The 21,877-nt window shown below is 44.8% G+C and overlaps 1 long non-coding RNA gene across 1 annotated transcript; it reads right to left on the bottom strand.

Annotated features, from left to right (window-relative positions):
• Positions 1 to 233: 233 nt before the first annotated feature.
• Positions 234 to 21,137, bottom strand: LOC146362244 (uncharacterized). Its single transcript, XR_014799448.1, has 3 exons — positions 20,480 to 21,137; positions 5,802 to 8,257; positions 234 to 5,696 (listed from the first exon to the last, which is right to left on the bottom strand). It is a non-coding gene; the product is annotated as an uncharacterized LOC146362244 (long non-coding RNA).
• Positions 21,138 to 21,877: the final 740 nt, after the last annotated feature.

The raw sequence follows: 21,877 nt of genomic DNA, 5'->3' as shown, positions 1-21,877 counted from the left end.
CAAAAAATTGTTTAAGTTGTCACCGAGCAGAAACGTACGGAGCCCCGCAGAGGACATGGGAGAAAAAAAATTAAGACGGACTTTTGCGAGATCTCGCAAAACAAACTCGGGATCTCGCAAAACAGAGATGTATGAAACTAAGAGCCAGTGTGGTAAGTGAGTCCATCTTAATTTTTTTTTCTCCCATGTCCCCTGCGGGGCTCTGTAGAAACGGGAGATGGAAGCATGTAAATATAATAATAACCACTGCAGCTAAAAAGACGAGCCCAGTTGTAAGTAAGCTCGAAAATGTGACGTCAAAACCTCAAAGGATTGTAGCTACGAGTGGCAAACGATACTAGCGCACGCAGGCTTTCACAAGAAAACAGACACTCTCATTGAGTAACGTATTCGGAATATGTTACAAAATACATTTTGGGGCATGTAATCTGTAATCTGTAGTGGAATACATTTTAAAAGTAACCTTCCCAACACTGAAGACAAGTGACTGATAATGATGGCCTCAGCTTACCGCTGCTACATGTGGTTCTGCAAACTGCTGAATCATGGGATGTTGTCTTCTTCACGGGAATCGAGGACTGCTCTGAATCTTTTTGCAGCTGTTAGCTGCGGTTCAGTTACAATGCAGCTGCAATAAGATCATAAAAAATACATCGACTTCAGTAACGTTCAGCATGAGCCAAGAACTGTTCGACGTATAACTGTGTTATACATAAATGTAATAATTACTTCATGTAACAGACGTGGCTGCTGTTTAAGTAACCTTTGATAAACTGACACACAGCACGATCCCGGCATTTATTTTATGCAGGACGTCTCTTTTGTGTGCAAGCGTGCAGTATGGAAATATCATTCTGCCAAAGCAGGTGCTCGTGCACGCGAGAACATTCATGTATAGTTCTTAGAGAGGAGCTGACAACACACACACACACACACACACACACAACTGGCAGCAACAGGAAACTTTAGGCCCTCTCCTATAGGGATAAACGCCTCCCTATAGGAATAAGAATCCCATTTATTTAGAATTTTGCTTACAATTCAGCAGCCAGACATCAATAATGGCTGTGCAAATATCCAGTGTCGGGGTTATAATTACACCCAATCAATCAGTGGTGCTTGCCATTTTCCTTTTGGCATGTCAACAAGTAGAACAAAGAAGACGGGCGTATTCTTTGCATGTCCGGATGGAAAACTCAAACATTTGCATACAGCCCTCTTTATCCTCACATGGTGGTTTCTGTTGACTGCACCTGGCTGAGGAATTCTTTTCGGAGGAATCCGGGAACACTTTTGGATCTTGTAATGATAATGCGCTCAACTTTCTTTCTTTTTTTAATGAATCATGTCTGTGTAGCTGTGCACAGACATACTGTAGCTCATCCACACACTATAAACTGGGAAAGAAAGCAGATGAAGAGGAACAAGGGAGAACAAAGAGACGCCTAAACAACAAATTGTGTTCAGTTGCTTCCTAATTATAGGGGAATGCGCTGCATGTTGCCTTCATTCTGCATTTTCCGCTGTATCATAACAAAATAATAACTAAGAGAAAAGGCCATTGTGGAGAGATCTAATCTGATGCCAATATGGGCAACATGTGGACGGCGCTCCGAGACCAGCTGTTTCCTCTTTATCAGACTCTGGATAGCTGGACAGCGGACACAAAGGAGACTGGCTCCAGGTTATGAGATATGAATGAATGCAGACACACACACTGATAACACAGAGGCAATTATTAAGCAACTTTTTTTCTCTTTAATTTGATAATTTCAGACAAAAATTTCCTTCTTCGTTTAGTGTGGAATAAAATGACCAAAGACAACCGTTCTCTCTTGAGGTGCTGGATGTCGGCCATCTGCGCTGACTTTGTCGTCAACCTTGGGAATATATGTGAGCGTGTTTACTCTCTTTTCTTAATCCTCTCTCTCGGCCTCGCTGTGCTGTGGCTGAGTAGCGTGACCACTTAACTAATTGTGCTGTGCAAGATGTTCCAAGGGTGAAGATTTGGCTTCGGTTTCCTAAAGTTTCCAAAGACGCATGTTTTCGTGAAGAGGGGCTCTGCGGGAGACTCCTTTGGAAATGTGGAAAACAATCTGAGGCTTAGTGAGGCTAACGTGCTCAACATGTCGATGTCGAGTAGGTAACCTTAGCGATCCATCGCTGAATAGCTACCATTTTTGCTCTAATGCAGCAGATTTAGGCAAATACTGATTTGATGATGAGGCTTGCAATTCCTCCTCATCAGTGTGTGATCTACATATCGTGGTACTCCAAACACCATCCAAAAACCTTGGATATGAGCTACACGCTGGCACAGATGCTGCTGTTATGCCAAAGTGGTTTCACAGGCTTTGAGTTGCTCTGTGTTCACAGCAACCAACTCGTCGCATATAGACGCTCACAAAGGCTCACACTTAAAGAACGAGGTAAGCATGGATTAATCTTGTGAAGGGAGGCAACCTTATCCTAATCTTTAGCTTCTGACAGGCTGACACGAGAACCTTACGTAGATGCACAGACGTGCGAGTCGCAAGTTGCTCATGTTGAGTTTTGTGTCGCCCTTCTCGTACGTGACATTAACTTCTGCTGTCCTGCTGTTTGGTTTGGTTTAGGAAAATATTGTGGTTGGGTCACAACACCCCTCCTTTACAATATTAACTCTGCACACGATACTACACCAAAATGCCTTAAACAAAGGTGCAAATGTGACGACTGTGAGAGGAGGATCGCTACTTAGGGTCAGAGGTCAGTTACAGTTACATAAACCACTTGTACACAACGTTTCTGTATATCTGGCTTCCTGACAGCAAAGCTTACTTTTAGACTAGGACTACAGTCAGACTGGGGAAAATGGTGGAAAGCACACGTGCAGTGAACTTGTTGCCTTGGCTGCTTTGAAGATCTGTGAAAACTTACAGTCAGCTGACTGGACGGGGATTAAAAAATGGAAATAAAACAGAGTCAGTCTGGTACCAGGCTGCTGCTGAATGAGTTCACTGTGACAGAAACCACCATCTACATGCACAGAAATATACCTTACACAGAAATGTGAAACACTTGCATTGGGAGTCCAGACAGAGCCTCGTAAATCTGAACAAATATAGCAGCAACAGTGACGCGTTTGCTGCAAAATGACACAGTTGCCAACCAGCTGAAATGATTTGCAAACCGTTGCCAGTCTGACTGTGAGTGTTTGGAGACAGGTTGCCTTCCAACAGGCGACCAGCATAATCGCCATGTGATCGAAAGCGGTCATCCAGAGGTTCAGGGTGCACACGAAGAAGGAAATGGTTTAGTGGTCGACAGCTTTGACAAGTGGAGATATGAGCATTACTTTGGTTTTAGTGCATGAAAGGACAAAAGTACGATGGTGAAATTAATAAGCAGCCATGCTATGCTGCTAACGCAACTTTACAGGCGTCCACACAAACAGCACGCTAACGCAAAGGCCGTTTTATGGAGTAACGTCAAACGAAATGTAACGAGTAGTGCAGCAAACGATTCTCTGCGCTGAGTAATCGAGAAACATCCTGCGTTAACAACCCCAGCACTGGTTGTAAGGTGGCTGACGTCCTGCACAAGTATGCTCATTTTTATTGACTTACATCCGTGATAAACATGTTTGTAACCGTGCACACGCTGTAGTTCCATAATAGACGTGTTCTGAGTGTCACTTTGTCTGTGGCACATGTGAAAACAATGAAGCGTTTTTAGTCAGTCGAACGATAAATCCTACGTGACTTCATAGATTTGGGTCTCGTGTTTCAAAGAATCGTCACACTCTCATCTCTGAGATTATTCACGAGAGGGTTTAGGCTCCGTGCGGTGACTTGCAGGTTTGATGTTACGTAGCAGCGAGCTGACCGCTGGCGTCGTTTGTTTCCATGAGGCCCGAGGAACGGAAGGAGCTAAAGCTTTGTAGAACAGATGTTCCTGCTCAGCTTTAAACCAAATTACCCAGCCGTGCTCACAGCCATGGGCCAGAACCACACAGACGCTGATTGAATGGCGAAGGGGGCAAGAAAAGTAGATCAGGCTCAATAACGCAGCCACATCATGAAATCTGGTCAGCCTTTGAGGCCTGAAGATAAAAGGGATATTGACATTGCTATGGAGACTAAGAGGAGAGCTGGCGGCTTCGGTCTGGGTGCCGGAGACTTCCTGTGTGTTTTCATGTTTTTCATTTTGAGGCAGCCGTTTTAACTCGCTTTAATTCAAACGGAAAGTTGAACCTCGACTGATGTGAAATGTAAAAAGCCTGGAAGTTGTAACAGAAGATGAGCTAAAATGTAAACTATTGTTTTTACAGCATGTTATTTATTAAGTCAACTTTACATTTAAATTGTGTTTCCTGAGAAGACGAAATCAAGAATCTCCCAAATCTCCTCTGTTTAAAAGCTCGGTACTGTTTAAAAATGATTACTGACGACGTTTGTAGTCACAACCTATACACAGCGTTGAATCACTAAAGGTGGATTCATTCACAGGCCTCGGTGAGCACTAACACATCTCTGCTTCAGGCTTGTGACTCATGGCTCCACCACAGAAATAACATTTCTGACCCTCTGACTGAATCAGCAGACACGTTCGTGTGACTTCTGGCACTCGCTACGCCGTTACGACGATGGAAAATGTTGCGTGGGACAGATGTGGCTCAAATGTCAGGACACACCTGACATCTGGACCACATAAGGTGAAGCTGTGGCTTATGTGAGACAGCTACATTCACCCCGAGTCCAGCCCACGAGTCAAGGCCATATGTGACTCTTAAGCGAGCAGCAGATGTGGTCTGCTTTCGGCCCGTTGCTTTCTGGGAGCTGTGAGTGGTGGAGTTGCGTTGTGGGTTAATGCTGGCATGGCAATTTGATGAGGAAGAAGAACGAGTGGGAGACTCAGCAGCGTAAAATTAAGGCCGGGTGTCAACAAAAATAATATCTGTGCTGAAGTGGCAAAAAGCTCAAGTTCCTCCAACAACCGCTTGAGGCTGAAAAGAAACTCAAATGTCTTACAGCCTGATACAAGACCAGCTATATTTTTTATGATCTACACTTTTAAGCTTTATTTCAGTTTTAAAGGCACTGAGGGAAGGCCTGCTTCGACTGACAGGTCGACGCTGACACAGGAGGCTGGAGCCAGAGGCATTATCACCGTGTTTGTGGTGTCGGTGCTTTGCTGTGCTGAAGCCCATACTGCACTTTTTATGCTTGTGTTATTTGTATGTTACTCAGGACTAAGTAGCAGATATCCATGTGATGCTATCATCAGCTAACAACTTAAAAATTCGCCATCTTGCCAGAATTTGGTCACTTTTCTCTCCATAAAGCCCAACGTGGTTAAAATGCTCAGAAGCATCAGCGTGACTATGATATCTTTCATATTCACAGTCATTCAGAAATAATTTTGATCCAAACATTGCGCGTCTTTTTTATTTTCTTTGTTCTAAAAACTCTGTAATTATCTTCCATTAACCTCTTCTTTTCATCTTAGGCTTAGGTCTCGCCTCGTCTCTTTCCCGATTGCCGCTATCGTCTTCGTCTTTGTTCTTTCCTGCTGCAACATGCCTTTTGTTCCCGGGATAAGCGATGTTATCTTTTGACACTGAATAGAAATAAAGCAATGCCAGAATTCTTTCTCAGGCTCATTTAAGCTTTATTACATTCAATCAGTGCTGGGTTTGTGCTGGAACGAAACACCTGCAACATCAGAATAAATCATGCATTAAATGAACATGCTGACATTTAGAAGAATGCACTTCATGCACCATTTCTACTGAACACTTTGTTCAATTGAACACTTACACAAATCATAGCCAACTTGTCAGTGGTACCACCTGGCTGAAACAATGCCCTGAAGTCGGCATCACCGATAGAGAGAAACCCCTCTCTAACCTTTTCACTGGGTAATCTCCTCCAGGTCTGAATGGAACATTTATCTGCAGAAATTTCAAGTAATGGAAACATAATTTTATGGCGGCAGCCAGGATCAGTGGAGGTGCCGGATAAGAGCAAATTCATCACGCTTACTGATGAGCTTCCACTTTCCTCTGGATATGAAATTTTCAAGCACTTTTCCTTTTGTGGCTCCAAGTTGCACACATTCCCATTCGCTCATAATGTGGGGCTGCTGGTTGAAATCCATTACACAGACATAGCAGACATTTCACTGGGATTAGCTCACAATGAGCCCTAGTCTCAGTCTGGCCTTTGACGGCACAGACAGAGAGACGACACAGGTGAAGATCGAGGGGCGTGTCTGCAGGCGTCTCAGGAGGAGAATGCAGGAGAAAGATGAAGGTTGAACAGAACAACAGGATTGGGTTCATTAGTATGTACGAGTATTCACAAACACCTACCCATCGGCTCATGAAACATTTACACGTCGACGAAGGAAAGGACAGTCGTCTAAGTCGGGACGCACTTCCACGGAGACGTCAAGCTTCAGTCTGACAGGTTCGGGGACTCTGGTTTGGATTTCATCACCGCCTCGAGGCGAGCATCACGTCAGTTTGACACAGCAACCAACAACAGCTGAATCTCGGTCTCGCTGCTGTCGCTCGAAGCTGTCGCATGTCAGTAGGCTCCACTCCTGTTCCTGCTGAACTGAGCCAGTTTTCAGGTATAACACTGATACCAGTTCAGTAGGCACAGGAGGGCAAAGCCCAGAAACAACTGTGAGTGCTGCAGCTTATTTTTGCTCACATCATTGCAGCATGCAGCGTTAGAACAGCAGCACCAAGTTCGGGGTGAATTACGCAGCAATAGGCAAATTTACTGCAGTCGCGCAGCTCACAGCGAGCAGTGCGAGAATTTGTGATCACTTAAGACACTTTTATTTCAGGAAAAAAGGGTTTTACTTCTTAATTTGCACTGGTGTTAATTTGCTAAAAATCCACCCAAGAAAAATTAAGTGACAGCTCAGACCAACATGAAATCAATCAGCTAGTTTATCGTAGGAAAAGCTTGGAGACTTTCTGTTAAGGGTGATAAAGTGTGGGAAGGTTAGTGCTAAACACTGGCATTGACGTCCTAAGCTACCTCAGTCGGACGTGAAGTGGCACGCCCAGATACAGTTGACATTTAGCACCACATTCCTAATCCAGATGCAATCTGAGGTATTTGAAAGAACACATTAAACCTGGGTCACATGGCCTCGCTCAAACAATTTCAAACATATTTGGCATGCACCATGATTCTTGCCAGATGTTAGAGGTAAGAAGACAGTTGTTGCTGCAGGCAAATGAAGAAACAGTACAGCTTGTCTCACCTGCCTTTGGTCCACAGAAGCAGGTGAGCCCACATTAGAGCCGTGAGCCGAGCTTCTCCCTTTTCCCACCTAATCTCTCCCCCCTTCTCCTCCCTCCTCCTTTCCTCATATCCGAGATCATCAGGTTCTTTCCATTCAGCGGAACAAATCCCCCAACGTCGAATCCACTATTTCACCTCAGGCACTGAACTTAGCCACTGTGAACAACACATAGCAGGGATCAATGCTCACCAATTAGCTAAGCTCTGTGCCTTTAGCAAGTGGGTGGCAGGCTTTCGAGGGACCAGAGCCTCACGCAGACCTTTACGTGACTGCTCACCGGTAAAGTTGGTGGCTTTAGCGTCTGCGGTGCTTCGGATGTTGAGGTTCGCTTTTGTGTTTCGGAGCGTGCTGCCGGTGTAGGATCAGGGCCGCTTCCCCGTGTGTTTAAATCTAAAATCCGAGAGCTGAAACGTGAGCTGACTCCAAAAGTTAGTTCTATCACGTAAAGCTGCAGGGCCCTCACGTGCATTTACATCAACTTCCTGTCGTATTTGAAAGACGAGACGTGTGAAGAGTTTGAATTTCAGACAGCTGCACGTTTAACGGCAGCCTCGTGAGCGTTTCGACACTTTCTGTGCTATTTCACAGCTCTCTTTGTGAGAAGTCTGCTGAGAGTTGATCGCCGTATCTAACTTCACCAATATTTGACTCCATAGCAACATCCAGCATCAGAAATCAACTGAATCCAATCAGAGCAGCTAGGACGGCTACACAAAAGCAACCCGCGATAGAAACAGTGCGGTGGGTCACCAGCTGAGCTGTGAAGGAGTGGAAATCCCTGGCAATGTGATTTTTGTTTCTCTTTGTGCATCAAATCACGGTGCCAGGAACCCTCCCCACCACAGCCGAGATAGAGAGGCTGCATCCGCCCTCCCCTGCCCTTTGTAAGGTTACGTCCTCGTGGGCTCCAGATGCCTTTTTCCCACAGCAGCTGTGAAGCACCTGTGACCTAAAAGAAAGGTGGAGAAAGGAAAAAAGAAGATTTGAGTTACTCCTGGGGAATAAAACCTGTATATCAGAGCTTGAACTGATCTGATAATCTGTGATTCGCTTCATCTCGCTTTCGTAACCCTGGAGTGACAGATGATGCAGCTTATCTGTGACAAAGAAATAAAGATTACATTTGCGGGGTGAGAGGAATGACTCTGCAGACTTTTTCTGCTGCACAGATCAGCAGGAAGCAGCAGATGTGGAGACTAGTGGGAACATGCAGAGCCAGCTACCTGGTCAGTTTGTTTAAAGGAACTGGAGGGCAAAAATAAAACATCGCTTGTTTGAAATGGCAAAGGCAGCGCAGAGCGTTTGGTCCTCCTGGAGTCAGTATACACACCATGAAATGTCAGCTCAGGATAACAGGCACCAGAAGGAAATCTGCTCCTTTCTTAAACAGAACAACAACAAGTACAGCAAAGTGACTCGGTTCTGTTTTGTGTCCAATTAAACTGGAGGGTTTCAGTTTGGTCCCCCCCCCCAAGTGCAGATTACAAGACACAGGAGAAGAAAGAAGAAAAAGTTTTTTTGTCTTGTTTTTTTTAACATTTTTTTTATTATTCTTGCAAAATTATAGTGTCACCGTGTATTATTATCCTTTGTTGTTCTTGTTTATGCTGTTTTTCAGGGAAAATTCCAGGCCCACCCTGGTGGGGAAGAAATAATGACAGGATTGTTAAGCAGCACTGAGGGGGAGGTTAGGGCAGAGTCTCAACAGTTTCTCCTTTATTGCTTTTCGTACGTCGCCGCCGTCTCCTCTCCCTCAGTTTTAGAGCCGAAACCATGGAGACTTTTCTCCATCATGCTAATCCAGATCAGATGAGCGATATAACCCAATTGTCTCATGCTTATTCCCTTTGTTAGCTGGATGAGAAGCTTGAAGCCACTCCTCGTGTCTGATCGTTAACTTTCAGGCTAAAGAAAGCAGCGAGTTCACGGAGAGGCATTTCTAAGCCTCACTGATTAACGTGTTATGGCTGGTTTGTTAAATCTCACTTTTACGGTCAGACTACATCTTGGCAACTTCTTGGAGTACCTGGTGGGTGAAAGGGTGAGCCAAAAAAAGAAAAACAGTCCAACACAGGTACATAAAAGACACTTGCTGTGCCTCAAATTGTGTACCATTATGTGCGCACACTGCAAGCACAGCTGCACAAAGGTCACCACAAGAACCTGTGTGGTTTACCCGTAACGATCCAAAGCCTGAGTGTGGAACAGTGCACACTTCACACCTTCAACAGTTGCCATCCAATTCATTTTCTCAGGGAGAAAATTCTCGGAAATTTCTCCCTCACAGTAGGCGGACTGTTGAGGGACTGCTGGGTTTTTTAAAAGCAGGTTTTCTTTTACCCAGTGATGAGAAATGATGATAGCACCACGCAAACCACTTTCTCCCACCACAGGGACACGACACGATAGGTTAACGCAGCTTATGAAAAGAGATTGTTTAACCAGGAGTTTCACTTCCTGGTTAAATGGATGTTTAAGTAAAAGCAGGTAAGCAGAACTCGAATGTGTAATGGAGACAAAAAAGCTGAAGAAGTAAGAAACAGAGTAAAACTTACCAATAAAGTGACTGATCAGACCAAAAGACACACGGGGGGGGGGGAAAGAAACACTGACAAATTAAGTAATTAGTTACTCTGAAACAACTAAATAAACAAGCGATGAGTCAAAAGAAATAAAAAAGTAAATCATTACAGTATCTAATTCTTCCTGCACTCAAAAGTGGAACATGTTTTACTCAAGCCTGCTAGGCGACCCACCCAAACCTCCGGTAAACCAAGAAAAAAGTGTTACCAAAGTTACCAATCAAGGTGCTTTCAACTAATAAACACAAGTATGTTAAATGAAATCACATGCCACTGGTGCATGAGGTTACTGTTTGTTTGGCATGGAGTATGGAGACAAACTGTTCTGTGTAGAGGAGGCGGGGTCAGACACTCAGCAAGCTGTAAATCTTTGCAAAACACCCGCAGTCAGATGCTGCAATCTCCGTTTAGATAAGGGCACAAGCTGCAGTGTTTGATTTGAGATGATGATAACCTGCACTGGTAAGTACACATTGTGTAATATAAGTCTCAGTATGAGACACAATGAAAGCAGAATGAGAGACAGAGCCTCGGACACTTTCTCTACATTTAAGATCAGGCTAAGTCACGCCATCACAGGCTCAGGCTGCAGAGGGATTCCCATGATGCACTGTGTTTCTTCACTCTGCGTTCATACGTCACCACTGTATTTAATCAGTAATAATTATTAAACTCTCTCCTTTTGTCCCGTCTCTCCCTCTGCTCACTTCTCTTTCCCCTTTACCTGAAACTGGTCGCAGCAGATGGCCCCGCCCCTCCCTGAGCCTGGTTCTGTTGGAGGTTTCTTCCTGTTAAAAGGGAGTTTTTCCTTCCCACTGTCGCCAAGTGCCTGCTCATGGGGGTGTGTGATTGTTGGGGTTTCTTCCTGATATTGTAGGCTCTTTATGTTAGAATATAAAGCACCTTGAGGTGAGTTTTGTGAGTTTGTGCTACATAAATAAATAAATAAATGATGAGCCCACGGGCAGGGCTGGACTGGGACAAAAAATCAGCCCGAGCATTTTGACTAGTGACCGGCCCACCATGGTATTAAAGCCACAAAGCCTTTATAATAAACTTAAACCTACACCATTCTCCCTATTCTGGTAAACAGTACTTAGCAAAAATATAAAACAACCTAATTTATAATTACATATACCTCACTAACAGGGTTGCCAACTCCCAGCAAAAAGAAGAAAAGAAAAAAAAATAGGGAACCACCCCCCCACCCTCTGCCTCAAGATGCTTAATTGACAAAAATGTTTTTAATTTAATGCACGTATAAAACAAATGCACAGAAATCTATTATTTTTCTCCAGTAATTAAATAGATTCAACATCTTTCTTCAACAGAATTGCAGACTGCACAGATTCCCAAAGGAAAGAATACTATAACTTACTAGGATATATACTAGACTTAATATTTACTGAATACACTCAGTAAATTTTACATCAGATGAAAACTTTGGTTGTAAGATTCAGATAATTATTTATTAAAAGCGAGACATTTTAAATGAGAATAAGAAAGAAAAGTATTTCTTTGTGCCCCCCTCTCCCTGTTAATGCCCTATCGGCCCCCCTGGCAAAACTTTGCTAGACCCGCCCCTGCACAGTTACCAGCTGTCAGCTACTTAGAAAAGGATCCTGGTGTTATTTGTCTCTCAGAAACAGTTCATAACTTCAACTCATCCATGTCACCTAAAAGGTAAACCTGTTTCTCCATCACCTGTTCAGCTCTGATGATCCAGTAAGGACATCTCCTGGTTTCATCTTCATGTTTCCCTCTCACCACATATCCAAACCGACATCATGACCAGCAGCTTTACAGCTGTGGCTCCAGCAAACATCAGCTGATACTAGAAATTAATATTAAATTAATATTAACAACAGCTGATCAAGCTTAAAAGCCGATCAGCTGATCATTGATCAGTTTCATGATTGAATTAGCAACTTTCTAGCTGAAGTAGTGCAGGACAAATTGCGTACCTTTTCACCTCAACTTTAAAGTTCGACCTCCTCGGCTTTAATTGGTCCAGCCCAGAGTCAATCATGACCAACTGGCCAATCCACCACCTTTCATTTATACCGTTAAAAAAAGAAAAGAAATAAAACACCATCGGCCCATAAAAACGAAAAATCACGAGCGGGCAAATGTCCGATGGCCAGTCCAGCCCTGCACAGGTCACTTGGGAATGCCACGTTTCATGGGAACAGTTTTGAACTTTAAAACATGAATGTAGTTTTTTAGCACTTTGCACTTGTTTTAATGGCTCAGCCTAACCAGAGGTTAAAAATATCTGCGCCACAAGTCTCAGAATGACCTCACGGCTAACATAAAGACATTACAGGACCCCAAAGGCCTCTGTACACATTTTTAAAAATGGCCTGCGGAGCCCGAGTACACGCTGTGCAGCTAACGAAGGCATGTCGAATCCTTCCAGACAGAGAAATATGTCTGCCCTGTCAGGCAGAGTTAACACTCTGCCCCTCCCTGCTAAGGAATCATGAATAAATATGTTTGTCGAGCTTGTGAGACGTTGAACATAAAGTTGTGCTTCACTGAACAGTAAAGTGGAATGAGGGATTGCCTTTCTGCACGTGCGCGCGCCGTTCATTTGCATGCATGAGCTGCAGCGCGTCTGCGTGTATCTGTGTGTGTCTGTGTGTGTCTGCGTGTATCTGTGTGTGTCTGTGTGTGTCTGCGTGCGTCCGTGTGTGTGTCTGCGTGCGTCTGTGTGTGTCTGCGTGTGTCTGTGTGTGTCTGTGTGTGTCTGCGTGTATCTGTGTGTGTGTCTGCGTGCGTCTGTGTGTGTCTGCGTGTGTCTGTGTGTGTCTGCGTGTGTCTGCGTGTATCTGTGTGTGTCTGTGTGTGTCTGCGTGTATCTGTGTGTGTCTGTGTGTGTCTGCGTGCATCCGTGTGTGTCTGCGTGTATCTGTGTGTGTCTGTGTGTGTCTGCGTGTGTCTGTGTGTGTCTGCGTGTGTCTGCGTGTATCTGTGTGTGTGTCTGTGTGTGTCTGCGTGTGTCTGCGTGTATCTGTGTGTGTGTCTGTGTGTGTCTGCGTGTATCTGTGTGTGTGTCTGCGTGTATCTGTGTGTGTGTCTGTGTGTGTCTGTGTGTGTCTGTGTGTGTCTGCGTGTGTCTGCGTGTGTCTGCGTGAGAGAAAAGGAGAAAACAGTGAGTGCGAGTGAATGAAGGGAGTGGTCACGTCCTCTAACAAATGTGAGTCACGGTTTGTTTGCAGGGTGTGAAGCTCGAATTGTGAGAATAGCTTCGACGTTACCGTCAGCTTTAAATTACTGGTGACATATTTTCTGACAAGCGGGCCGAATCGCAGGGCGGCACGCGGAAGTTAGACGCGATAATGGTGAAAATAAAATGTCACCTCAAAAATAATCATTAAAAGGTGCTCAAAAACGGCTGCTTTCCGTTGTGTGAGTGTCCACAAACATAATTCACAGCCTCAAGGAGCTTCTCGTTGTGCGTTATGCTGGAGGTGTGAACCAGTCACCGCATTTAGAAAGCGCAAGGTGTGCACTCTCAGCCGAACAAACTGACCTCATTCACGCAGTTTAGACGATCTGCTTGTTGGGCGAAAGGCTGAAGGAGGCAACGCTGAGCTCGAGAGCCAGGTGAGGACACACACACACACACACACACTTTATCTTGTAAGTTTCACACGTGAACGCTGAGCTGACGTCACCCAGCATCTCACACGTTGGTGCCGCTGTCATCTGTCAGCCTTCTCTTATAAAACGCAGCCAAAGTGCTGAGAGCGAAACATGGAAACAAGAAAGAAAAAAAGAATCGTGTGAGAAAGATATCGCTGTTTCTTTCAGCATAGTGGTGACTTTATTTATAATTAGACTTGCATTTGCCCCTTTATTAGAAACGTTCTTCAGGTCCATATCGACATGGTTTGAAAAATTCAACCACTTCTCTATTGAGATCTGGTGAATATGGAGGGCGTTAGAGTGCACTGAACTCAATGTCCTGTTCATGAATCCAGTTTAAAATGACCTGAGTCTTGTGAAAAGGCATGTTGTCCAGTAGGAGAAGGGATAAAGATGGTCAGCAACTATACTCAGGAAGGCTCTGGCATTTAAACAATGCTCACTTTTCACCATGAGACTCGAACTGCTAGAAAAAAAGTTTTTAAAAGTGCCTGAAAATATCCCAGTGTGGTCTTCTGCTGCTGTAGCCCATCTGCTTCATGGTAGGACGTGTTTTGCGTTCAGTAATACTCTTCTTCGTGTCTTGGTTGTCACTTGTGGTTATTTGAGTTACTGTCGCCTTTCTTTGGCCTTGAAGCAGTCTGGACATTCTTCTGTCTCTGACTCCAGAAAGGTCTTTTTACCCAGAGAGCTACGACCGTCCTCCGTGAACCCTCCAGACGTTTGTGTGGGGAAATCGCAGCAGATCATCAAACACTCAAACCAGCCCGTCTGACTGTGCCACGTTCCAAGTCACTTTTTTTCCTCATTCTGACGCTCAGTCTACAAATTCCTGAGCTGCTGCCATGTGATTGGCTGATTAGATATTTCTTAACAAGCAGCTGAACAGCTTCATATTTTGACTGTCTGTCATTTCATTTTGCAAACAGCTTCAAACTGCCAGTTTCCTTATCGTGTAACCACCCGGTCACAAGTAGCATCTGCAACAATCCAGCACCATACTGTGGTGGACGACCAAGCAAATAAAATGTTGGACAGAAGGCCAGTAACTGACATTTTCTGAAAAGACTGCCTACATAATCACCTTTACCGAGTACTCGGTGACTTCATTCTTCCTCTTAGAGCTTTTTTAATTCAGCCACACAACATGAACTGAATGGGGTCGTTTTAGACCAGTCATGCAGTCGTGCACTTACAGTTTCTCCTAGGACTCTTCAATCTGTACTCTCTACAGATTAACTAACCTTTGCATAAGTGTTGAAGACATATTTTAGCAGCCCATCTGCAGACAGGCTTTCCAAGCATTGCTCAGGCTCTAATCGCTGCAGTGTGTTGGGATGGTTCATGTTACAAAGCATTCTCTATACAAACAAATAAAACAGATTGCATTAGAAACATTTTGGTTTAAATGAGTGAATCCATCTAAAACTTGTGCAACTTTACAGAACTGACGACCACACCGAGCTCACTCAGTCACCGCTCAGTTGATTTGAGATTTCTTTTTTCGTTTCCTCACACGACTTCACGTGTGAGCAACCAAGAGAAACGCTGCCATTGTCTTCAAGGAGCGACTTGACCTAAATATGTATCACTGTCAGCATATTGAAATGATGCCGCTGCTCCCGCCTTTCAACAACATTGAGACGAAGCTTTTCACCCTCTCCTTTCAAGTGTCGCTGTTTGGAACAAATACTGACATGTTACACTTCCTTTCAAGTATGCCTCTGCTTTAAAGGTGTCATTAACTTTCCTCGTTTTACTCAGGAACTGGTCAACGTCGCTGAGCAAAGCAGCTTCAGGCTGTGAAATCTTTCCAAAGGTTTTTTCCCGTCTTTAAAAGAAACGGTGTCGTTTTTTGTGCACAAACAAGAGCAACATCCTGTGAACGCCTCTGAGGAAAGATCGCTGTTATTCTTGCGTTTCAACACCTATCGCAACTTGTCCTTCTCAGTAACCGCTGGCTTTTAGTCTCCACCACCATTATCTCCAACCCATTTTTACATATAGGACACAGCTGACAGGTAACCCCCCTCCGAGCTCAACCAATCTATCGTCTGTAGGTAACTAAAGACCCCACGGGCATTAAAAAGTCATTACCAGTGTTCGTTGGGTCTGGGCTTCATTATTTAGCTCATTAGATCACTCATTCTCAATAAACCAGCCCTCACATGTGACTGATGAAAGGAGCAGACATCAAGCTGGAGCTTTTTCACATGTCCCATTAACAATAATCCACTTTGCATAGCGTTAATGCAATTTGGCAGAGATGTAATTTCATGCAAAATCAATCACTACCGACATTTTCTTGGAAAAGCAACAAAAAAGGACAGAGACTAAACAGATTTGGGAGTTATACGTTAAAAAGTACCTGGTGCTAAAGCACATGAGTGCTGTCTTTAAAGAGGAGCTCACTCACCTCATAAGAACACAGCAGAAATGAAAAAGACAAAAGATCTGGTCCTCTGCTCTGAAAGGAACATGATCGATTATAATGCATGAACGGAAATGGCACGGCTGCATTAAAGCCTCTCTGAATCTGATAGTAGTAGCTATTTCAGCTATTAGCTAATAGCTGTGGCTGCACTGATAACATTTTGACTGGAAGGGAAAGACTCTCAGCAAGAACCTGAGAGGAGCTGAAGCCTGAGGGAGGCATCGGTGCAAACTGAGACAAAAAACGACGCACAGATGATGGCACAGTGTGGTGCTCGAGGAAGAAGAGATGTGCCCAGGTGATGCAGCACTCGGGGAGATAAACGCAGACATGGTGACATTAGATTGCCGGGTTCGTCCGAGGACGGCGGGATTTATCATCGCTGCAATTAATAAAGCTAACTCTAATAAAGCCTCTTACTGCTCCGAGCTAAACCACTCACTATTTTAATTTGTACCACACCCTAGAAGTCGTCTCGCTGTACTTTTAGACAGCTCGAAGAATAAAATCCTGACCTAGCTGCTTGTGCGACTGCGAAGGAGGCTTGGGAGCGAGCCCCGACTGACTACTGAGATGCATCCGTCAGCATGGCGTGTGAGAAGGCCAGGAGGAGTTGGCGTGTTCGGATTGTGACCTCTGTAACCGACAAGCTCCCTCCCACTCCAAGCATGCGATCCCTCCACAAACCGAGGCCTGTTTTTCCACCACACATGGCTTCAATTGGAGGCTACTGCTGCCGCCGCTGCTGCGTCTGCAGCTCTGAAAAAAAAACAAAACAGCAGCAGCAGCAGCAGCCAGGCATAGCACAACAAAACTGATTATGAAATCAGTGACCAGCAAACAAATGGAGCTGGCGCTGTCGCCAAGTCGTTGGGCAGAAGAGGAAATGGCTGAATTGATATTTTGAAAAGTCTTTGTCAGTTTGTGCACAAGCTTTTAAGCACGCGTGTGCGCGCTGATGTATCCGCGCTGATGTATCCGCGCTGATGTGTGTGCTTGTGTGCAAACAGGCCTGCATTTAAAGTCTCGCTCCAGCGCCAACAAGGCAAGCTGTTTACTACTTGGTTGGTCATAAAATGTAAATATGCATCAGTCGGAGCGCTATCAAAGGCTCCTTCATTTGGTTCCTGGCTAAGATGGCTTTGGATGTGCGCTGTAATTGCCTCGGTTCAGACAGAAATTCTCTGTGGTGGGCGAACGGCCGCGCTGAAAGAGCTGAGGGAAACCATGCTGTCCTGTACGTTCTAAAATTCTGCAGTTGATCTGAGGGGAAGCAGCGGGCACACAAAGTGCAGGGAAACCATCAGAGAAGAGAGAAGGACCATGTGGCTGCACACACGGACACACACACATGTGCACAACAAACTACTGTGGAATCACACCAGAGTGCATTTGCAGGGGAAAACACACCACACGCACACACGCGTGTTCCCACTCCCACACAGACTCTATATAACGACAACAAAATTAGCAGCTGAGCCCAAATAACAAACATCTGCTCATTGTTCAGGAGACAACGCCCATGTCAACATCTGCCTCGAGCAGGAATCTGAGCTGTTCGGCCTTTTTCGAGTTACAGCGTCGCCGTCTAAGACCTCAAAGGCAAGTCTGGCTACTAAGCGGCCACCTTTGTAACACCCCTGGGGAGTTACCAGCTGACCAGGCCAGGCCGATGTTCAAGTAAAGAGCAGGAACAGAAAGCTGCATGCATAACACACACATAGACGCTTGTTTGAATGTAAAAAAAATGGTTAAAAGGTCGGTGACTTGGCCTAATATAAGGTTATACAACTTTTAGCCTACTAGTTTTTGATGATTCACAGCAATAACTTCATTTTATGGCTCAATCCCAACAATCATCTCTGACGTGTCTCTGCATCATCCCATCAGAGCACTTTAACAAATACTAATTCATGCTATGGATACATTAAGCCAAGAGTTGTCATTCAAGGCAATCGGAGGGCGTTTGCTTGATGTTTCTAGTGAAATATTTGGAACAATACAGCATAAAAATATGGTCCAAATGTTGCCAGGAGCCGTGGATCGTTCAGACTTCTCTGTCCTTATTCTGGCAATGAGTCACAAACCGAGCTCAGAGGCAGAGACGAGAGGATAATGCGCTGATTGCATTTTTGTAAAAATCTCAGTCCCGATTATTTTGCGTGTAATTTCAGTTCAAGTGGTTTCTCCTAATTTCCTGCTGCTCAAACGTTAAGTGAGCACTTACACATCTGCTCACACATCTGACTCCGATGAATGAAAATATTTACTGACACGTTTGTCTGTGGAGATGAAAGTCAGGTAATGAGTTTGAAGGCCAGATTTAAAATCACACACATACAAATTATATGTATAGTATACAAACAGCTGTTAAAGGTGCTCAGAGTAAACATGGCCTAACATCACAAAGAGGCGATAGCCTCAATATGGTAATCTAAGGGCACAGCTATGGCAGTGACGACAGAAGCCCCACCCCTTTATTGTTCACGATCTTTTGTTTCTGAGGTGCAACCAATCAGAAGAAAGTTGGCGTAAAAGGAGGGCGGGTCTTAGAGAAGAGGAGCTGAAACGTCCTGTTTGAGTCGACAGACTTTACAAAAAAAGGACGCAAGAAGGAGAGGGCTGAAAAGTGAAGCCAAGGTGGGAACTGAGCGACCGCGTCGGTTTCAAAAAACGTATAAAAGTCTGCGGACTTCAACTTTCCTGCTGGGTTTATGAGCTCCGTCGCTCATTTTGGTCAGAATGAATAAAACGTTGAGGTCATTTGGTCAGTTTTAGTCCTGCTTTAGAAAGTTTTATCCAGGGAACGTGCCTTACAACGTCTGACTGACAAGTCATTAGCAAATGAGCATGCGGTTTCATTATCAGTCCCGCCCCTCGCTCGTCACATCTGGTTTCAAAACAACAAGATGATGATGGTGAAAACAATCTCAAGGCTCCAAAAACCAGCAGGTGACATCACGGTAGCTACGTCCATCTTTTCTAGCGGCTATGTCTGAGGAGGAACAGGGCCCAGAATAATCAGGATGACTCTAATGGTTTCCAAGAAATGATGAGCTGTGAATAAGAACAGGTTCCCCTTTAAGTCCTTTAATTTAACCGTGCGGCGCCGTCGCATGTAAAAATAAAACGTCTGCATCTTGATTGTGTCTGACCGGGTTTAGGTCACGCAGGCTTTAAGAGTTAACTCTTTTGCAACAACACAGCTGGCCTGATACATTTCCAACGTTTGGCTTTCATAAAGCAGATCGTGTTTCCGGGCGGAGGGGGTGAGAAATCTGTAATATCTGTAATATTTGGTGTGAGATCATTTTCCCAGACATTTCTATTTTTTAAGTGTTTTTTTTTCTCCCAGATGTTCATTTTTCCAGGTTGTTATATTCTGTTTCGTGCTGGGCAGGTGGCTCTGTGTTGCTCACTTGGTTTGGATAAATAGTCGCTGGTTTTATACTGGAGGGCTGATGAGAGCTGCGAGACTCAATTATACGCCTCAGCTGGGCAGGAAAACAAAACTAATGGCACAAAGTCACAAAAAGATGCTTACAGCTGCAGAGTCGGGTATTAATTCATGCTCCGATTAACGTTGCGAGTGCTCCATTAACTTTAAACTCTATTCATTTCTTTTTTATTAGCTCGATCAACCATAAAGAACTTAAGACAATATCGCACATATATACTGCAGAATTTAATTTAAATACTATACATTTCCATTTAAACAGCTTCTCTATTAGCCTTGCCCTTGTGTAACATGTCTCTTGCACATGGGAACAACTGACTGATTTAGCAGACCCAGATAAAGCCTTGGAGCAGGTTCAAATATTTGAACTATTTGTCCAAAAATGTTCTGTGCACTTGGCTTTAGGGATAGTTTATCAAATCAAACTCCTTCTCCAAATAGTGCTGAGATTATGGCGTTGTACAAAACCCCCCTCAGTCATGAGTTTTCTGAGAAAAAGTGCTGTTACAGCAGCCCGAAGTCGTGCAGGTGTGTGTGTGTGTGTGTCTGCACGCAGGTATGTGTGAAATATCTGTTCTTCTCTTTGCAGGGATCAAAAATAAAACCCAGGTTTATTCAACTTTTATAAAAGCCTTTATTGATTTAGCATCACAAAATCCACAGTGTTGCGCTTTAAAGTAGCCTCGACTAAAAGGAGATGATAGTTTCCATTTACGCCGAAAACAAGCAGCCAGATTAAACCGCCCGTGTGAGATCTCTCCAGCTGAAAAACCAACTACTTGTTTGTCACACAGACAGATGCACCGTCTTCCCTAAAAGATCAAACCGTGGCAGGATAAACGCCGTAACATCACACCGATGGCTTTGATCAAACGTGTTATCTCGTGTTTGTGAAAAGTCAGCTGCCAAAGGAAGAGGCATGGAAGGGAAAACACACAAAGAGAGCACAACTAATATCATTTGGAAAAGGAGCACCGAAGTCACGGAAGGAAGACACTCAAAGGGAAAAAAGTGTGTGAGAGACAGAGAGGGGTGTTTGCCACTCACCATGCCCACAGGTCCGCTCTGGCTACATGGCAAGTCTGAGTCACCTCAGAGTTCAGATGAGGGTATGCACTAAGAGTTGACTCTTTGGGAAGGACCCCACTGACCGATTTCCCGGCTGACTAACTAACCATCTGACTGGCTAATGACTGACTAGACAACTGCATCGCTGCCTGACCGACAGCCAGGCGGTGCCAGCGAGGTCCAGTCGCTGCTCGGCCGTGAAATCCTCAGAGCCCGGCTCTCCCTCTTGAGATCTTGCTCCCAAAGCTGTCCTGTCCTGTCATGTCCTCCTCCGTCCAGGGGCCGGTTCCCCGAGCTCGACGGCCCAGCCAGGAGCAGCGAGAGTGGGGGAAATGAAGATCTCTCCTCGTTCCCACAGTCAGCCAGGAGAGGAGAGGAGATCGCTCTGTTCCCATAGAGGTCAGATGTGGAGTTAACACACCCGGCCAGCTGGTTGGTAACTGCTGCCTGCCTGCTACTGGAGTTGTCTCCCTCCCCCTCTCTCCCTCTGTCTCTCCTCCCTGCAAACCTGATAAATCACTCTGGAGACACAGCAAGAACAGCGAGCCACTCAGCCGCTCACACAGTCAGGAGTTACAGTAGAGAGAGACTTTCAACCATTGTCCCAGGAGATCCATATGAGAGTCTGGAGGCAGAGCTGCCAGATCTCCTCCTTCCTCCCCTCCCTCCATTCTCCCCTCCCTCCCTGCCTCTCCTCTTACATTCCCCTCTCTGGTTTTTTTCTTTTTACAGCCTCCGCTGAGACGCTCTTATTGTGTGGCAATTGCATTAGCCTTTAGTGAGCGATGTATGGCTTTTAGTGTCTAATGCAATGTTGTGTCTCCCCTTCTTTATCTCTCTGCTTATCTTTCTTCCCTCTCTCTCCTTCTCCGTCTCTCGCCCAAGTGTCTATCACTTTGACATGTACACGTATGCATAGACACCTCCTCTCCTTCCTTCTTTGCAGTCTTTCCTTCTTCCTCTGTGAGTTATCCCTTAAAGGGACACAGTCTTTCTTTCCTTCCTTTTTCCTCACACAGGTGCTTGGGTACTCTGAGGGAGTCCAGGTGCAGGATTATGTTTCTGGAAGCTGAGAGGCATCGATTGTGTTTCTCTGTTTGCCTTGCGATTGTCTCCAATGTTTACCCGCTATTACGGGACTAATGGTCTAATGTGCCTTTGCAGGAGATAAGTCTGTTGAATCAATGAAACAGCAATGGGCAGAAAAGCCATTTAACCACTTATGGTCGCAAACATTAAGAAGCAAATTTTCACAAATTCTAGAGGAAAGATCAGATGAGTTGTTCCCACTCATTTCACTCGATAATGGGACTATGCTAAGTCATTTTATTTAAAAATGAAGTCAATTACTGTGCTTTGACGGCATGCGTACAGTCT

Source organism: Perissodus microlepis, chromosome 23 (assembly GCF_051167445.1).
Source record: "Perissodus microlepis isolate ML-2025 ecotype Zambia chromosome 23, ASM5116744v1, whole genome shotgun sequence".
Classification (NCBI taxonomy): Eukaryota; Metazoa; Chordata; class Actinopteri; order Cichliformes; family Cichlidae; genus Perissodus; species Perissodus microlepis.
Note: the sequence above shows the minus strand (reverse complement) of the source record. Positions and strands in the feature narration are given on the sequence as shown.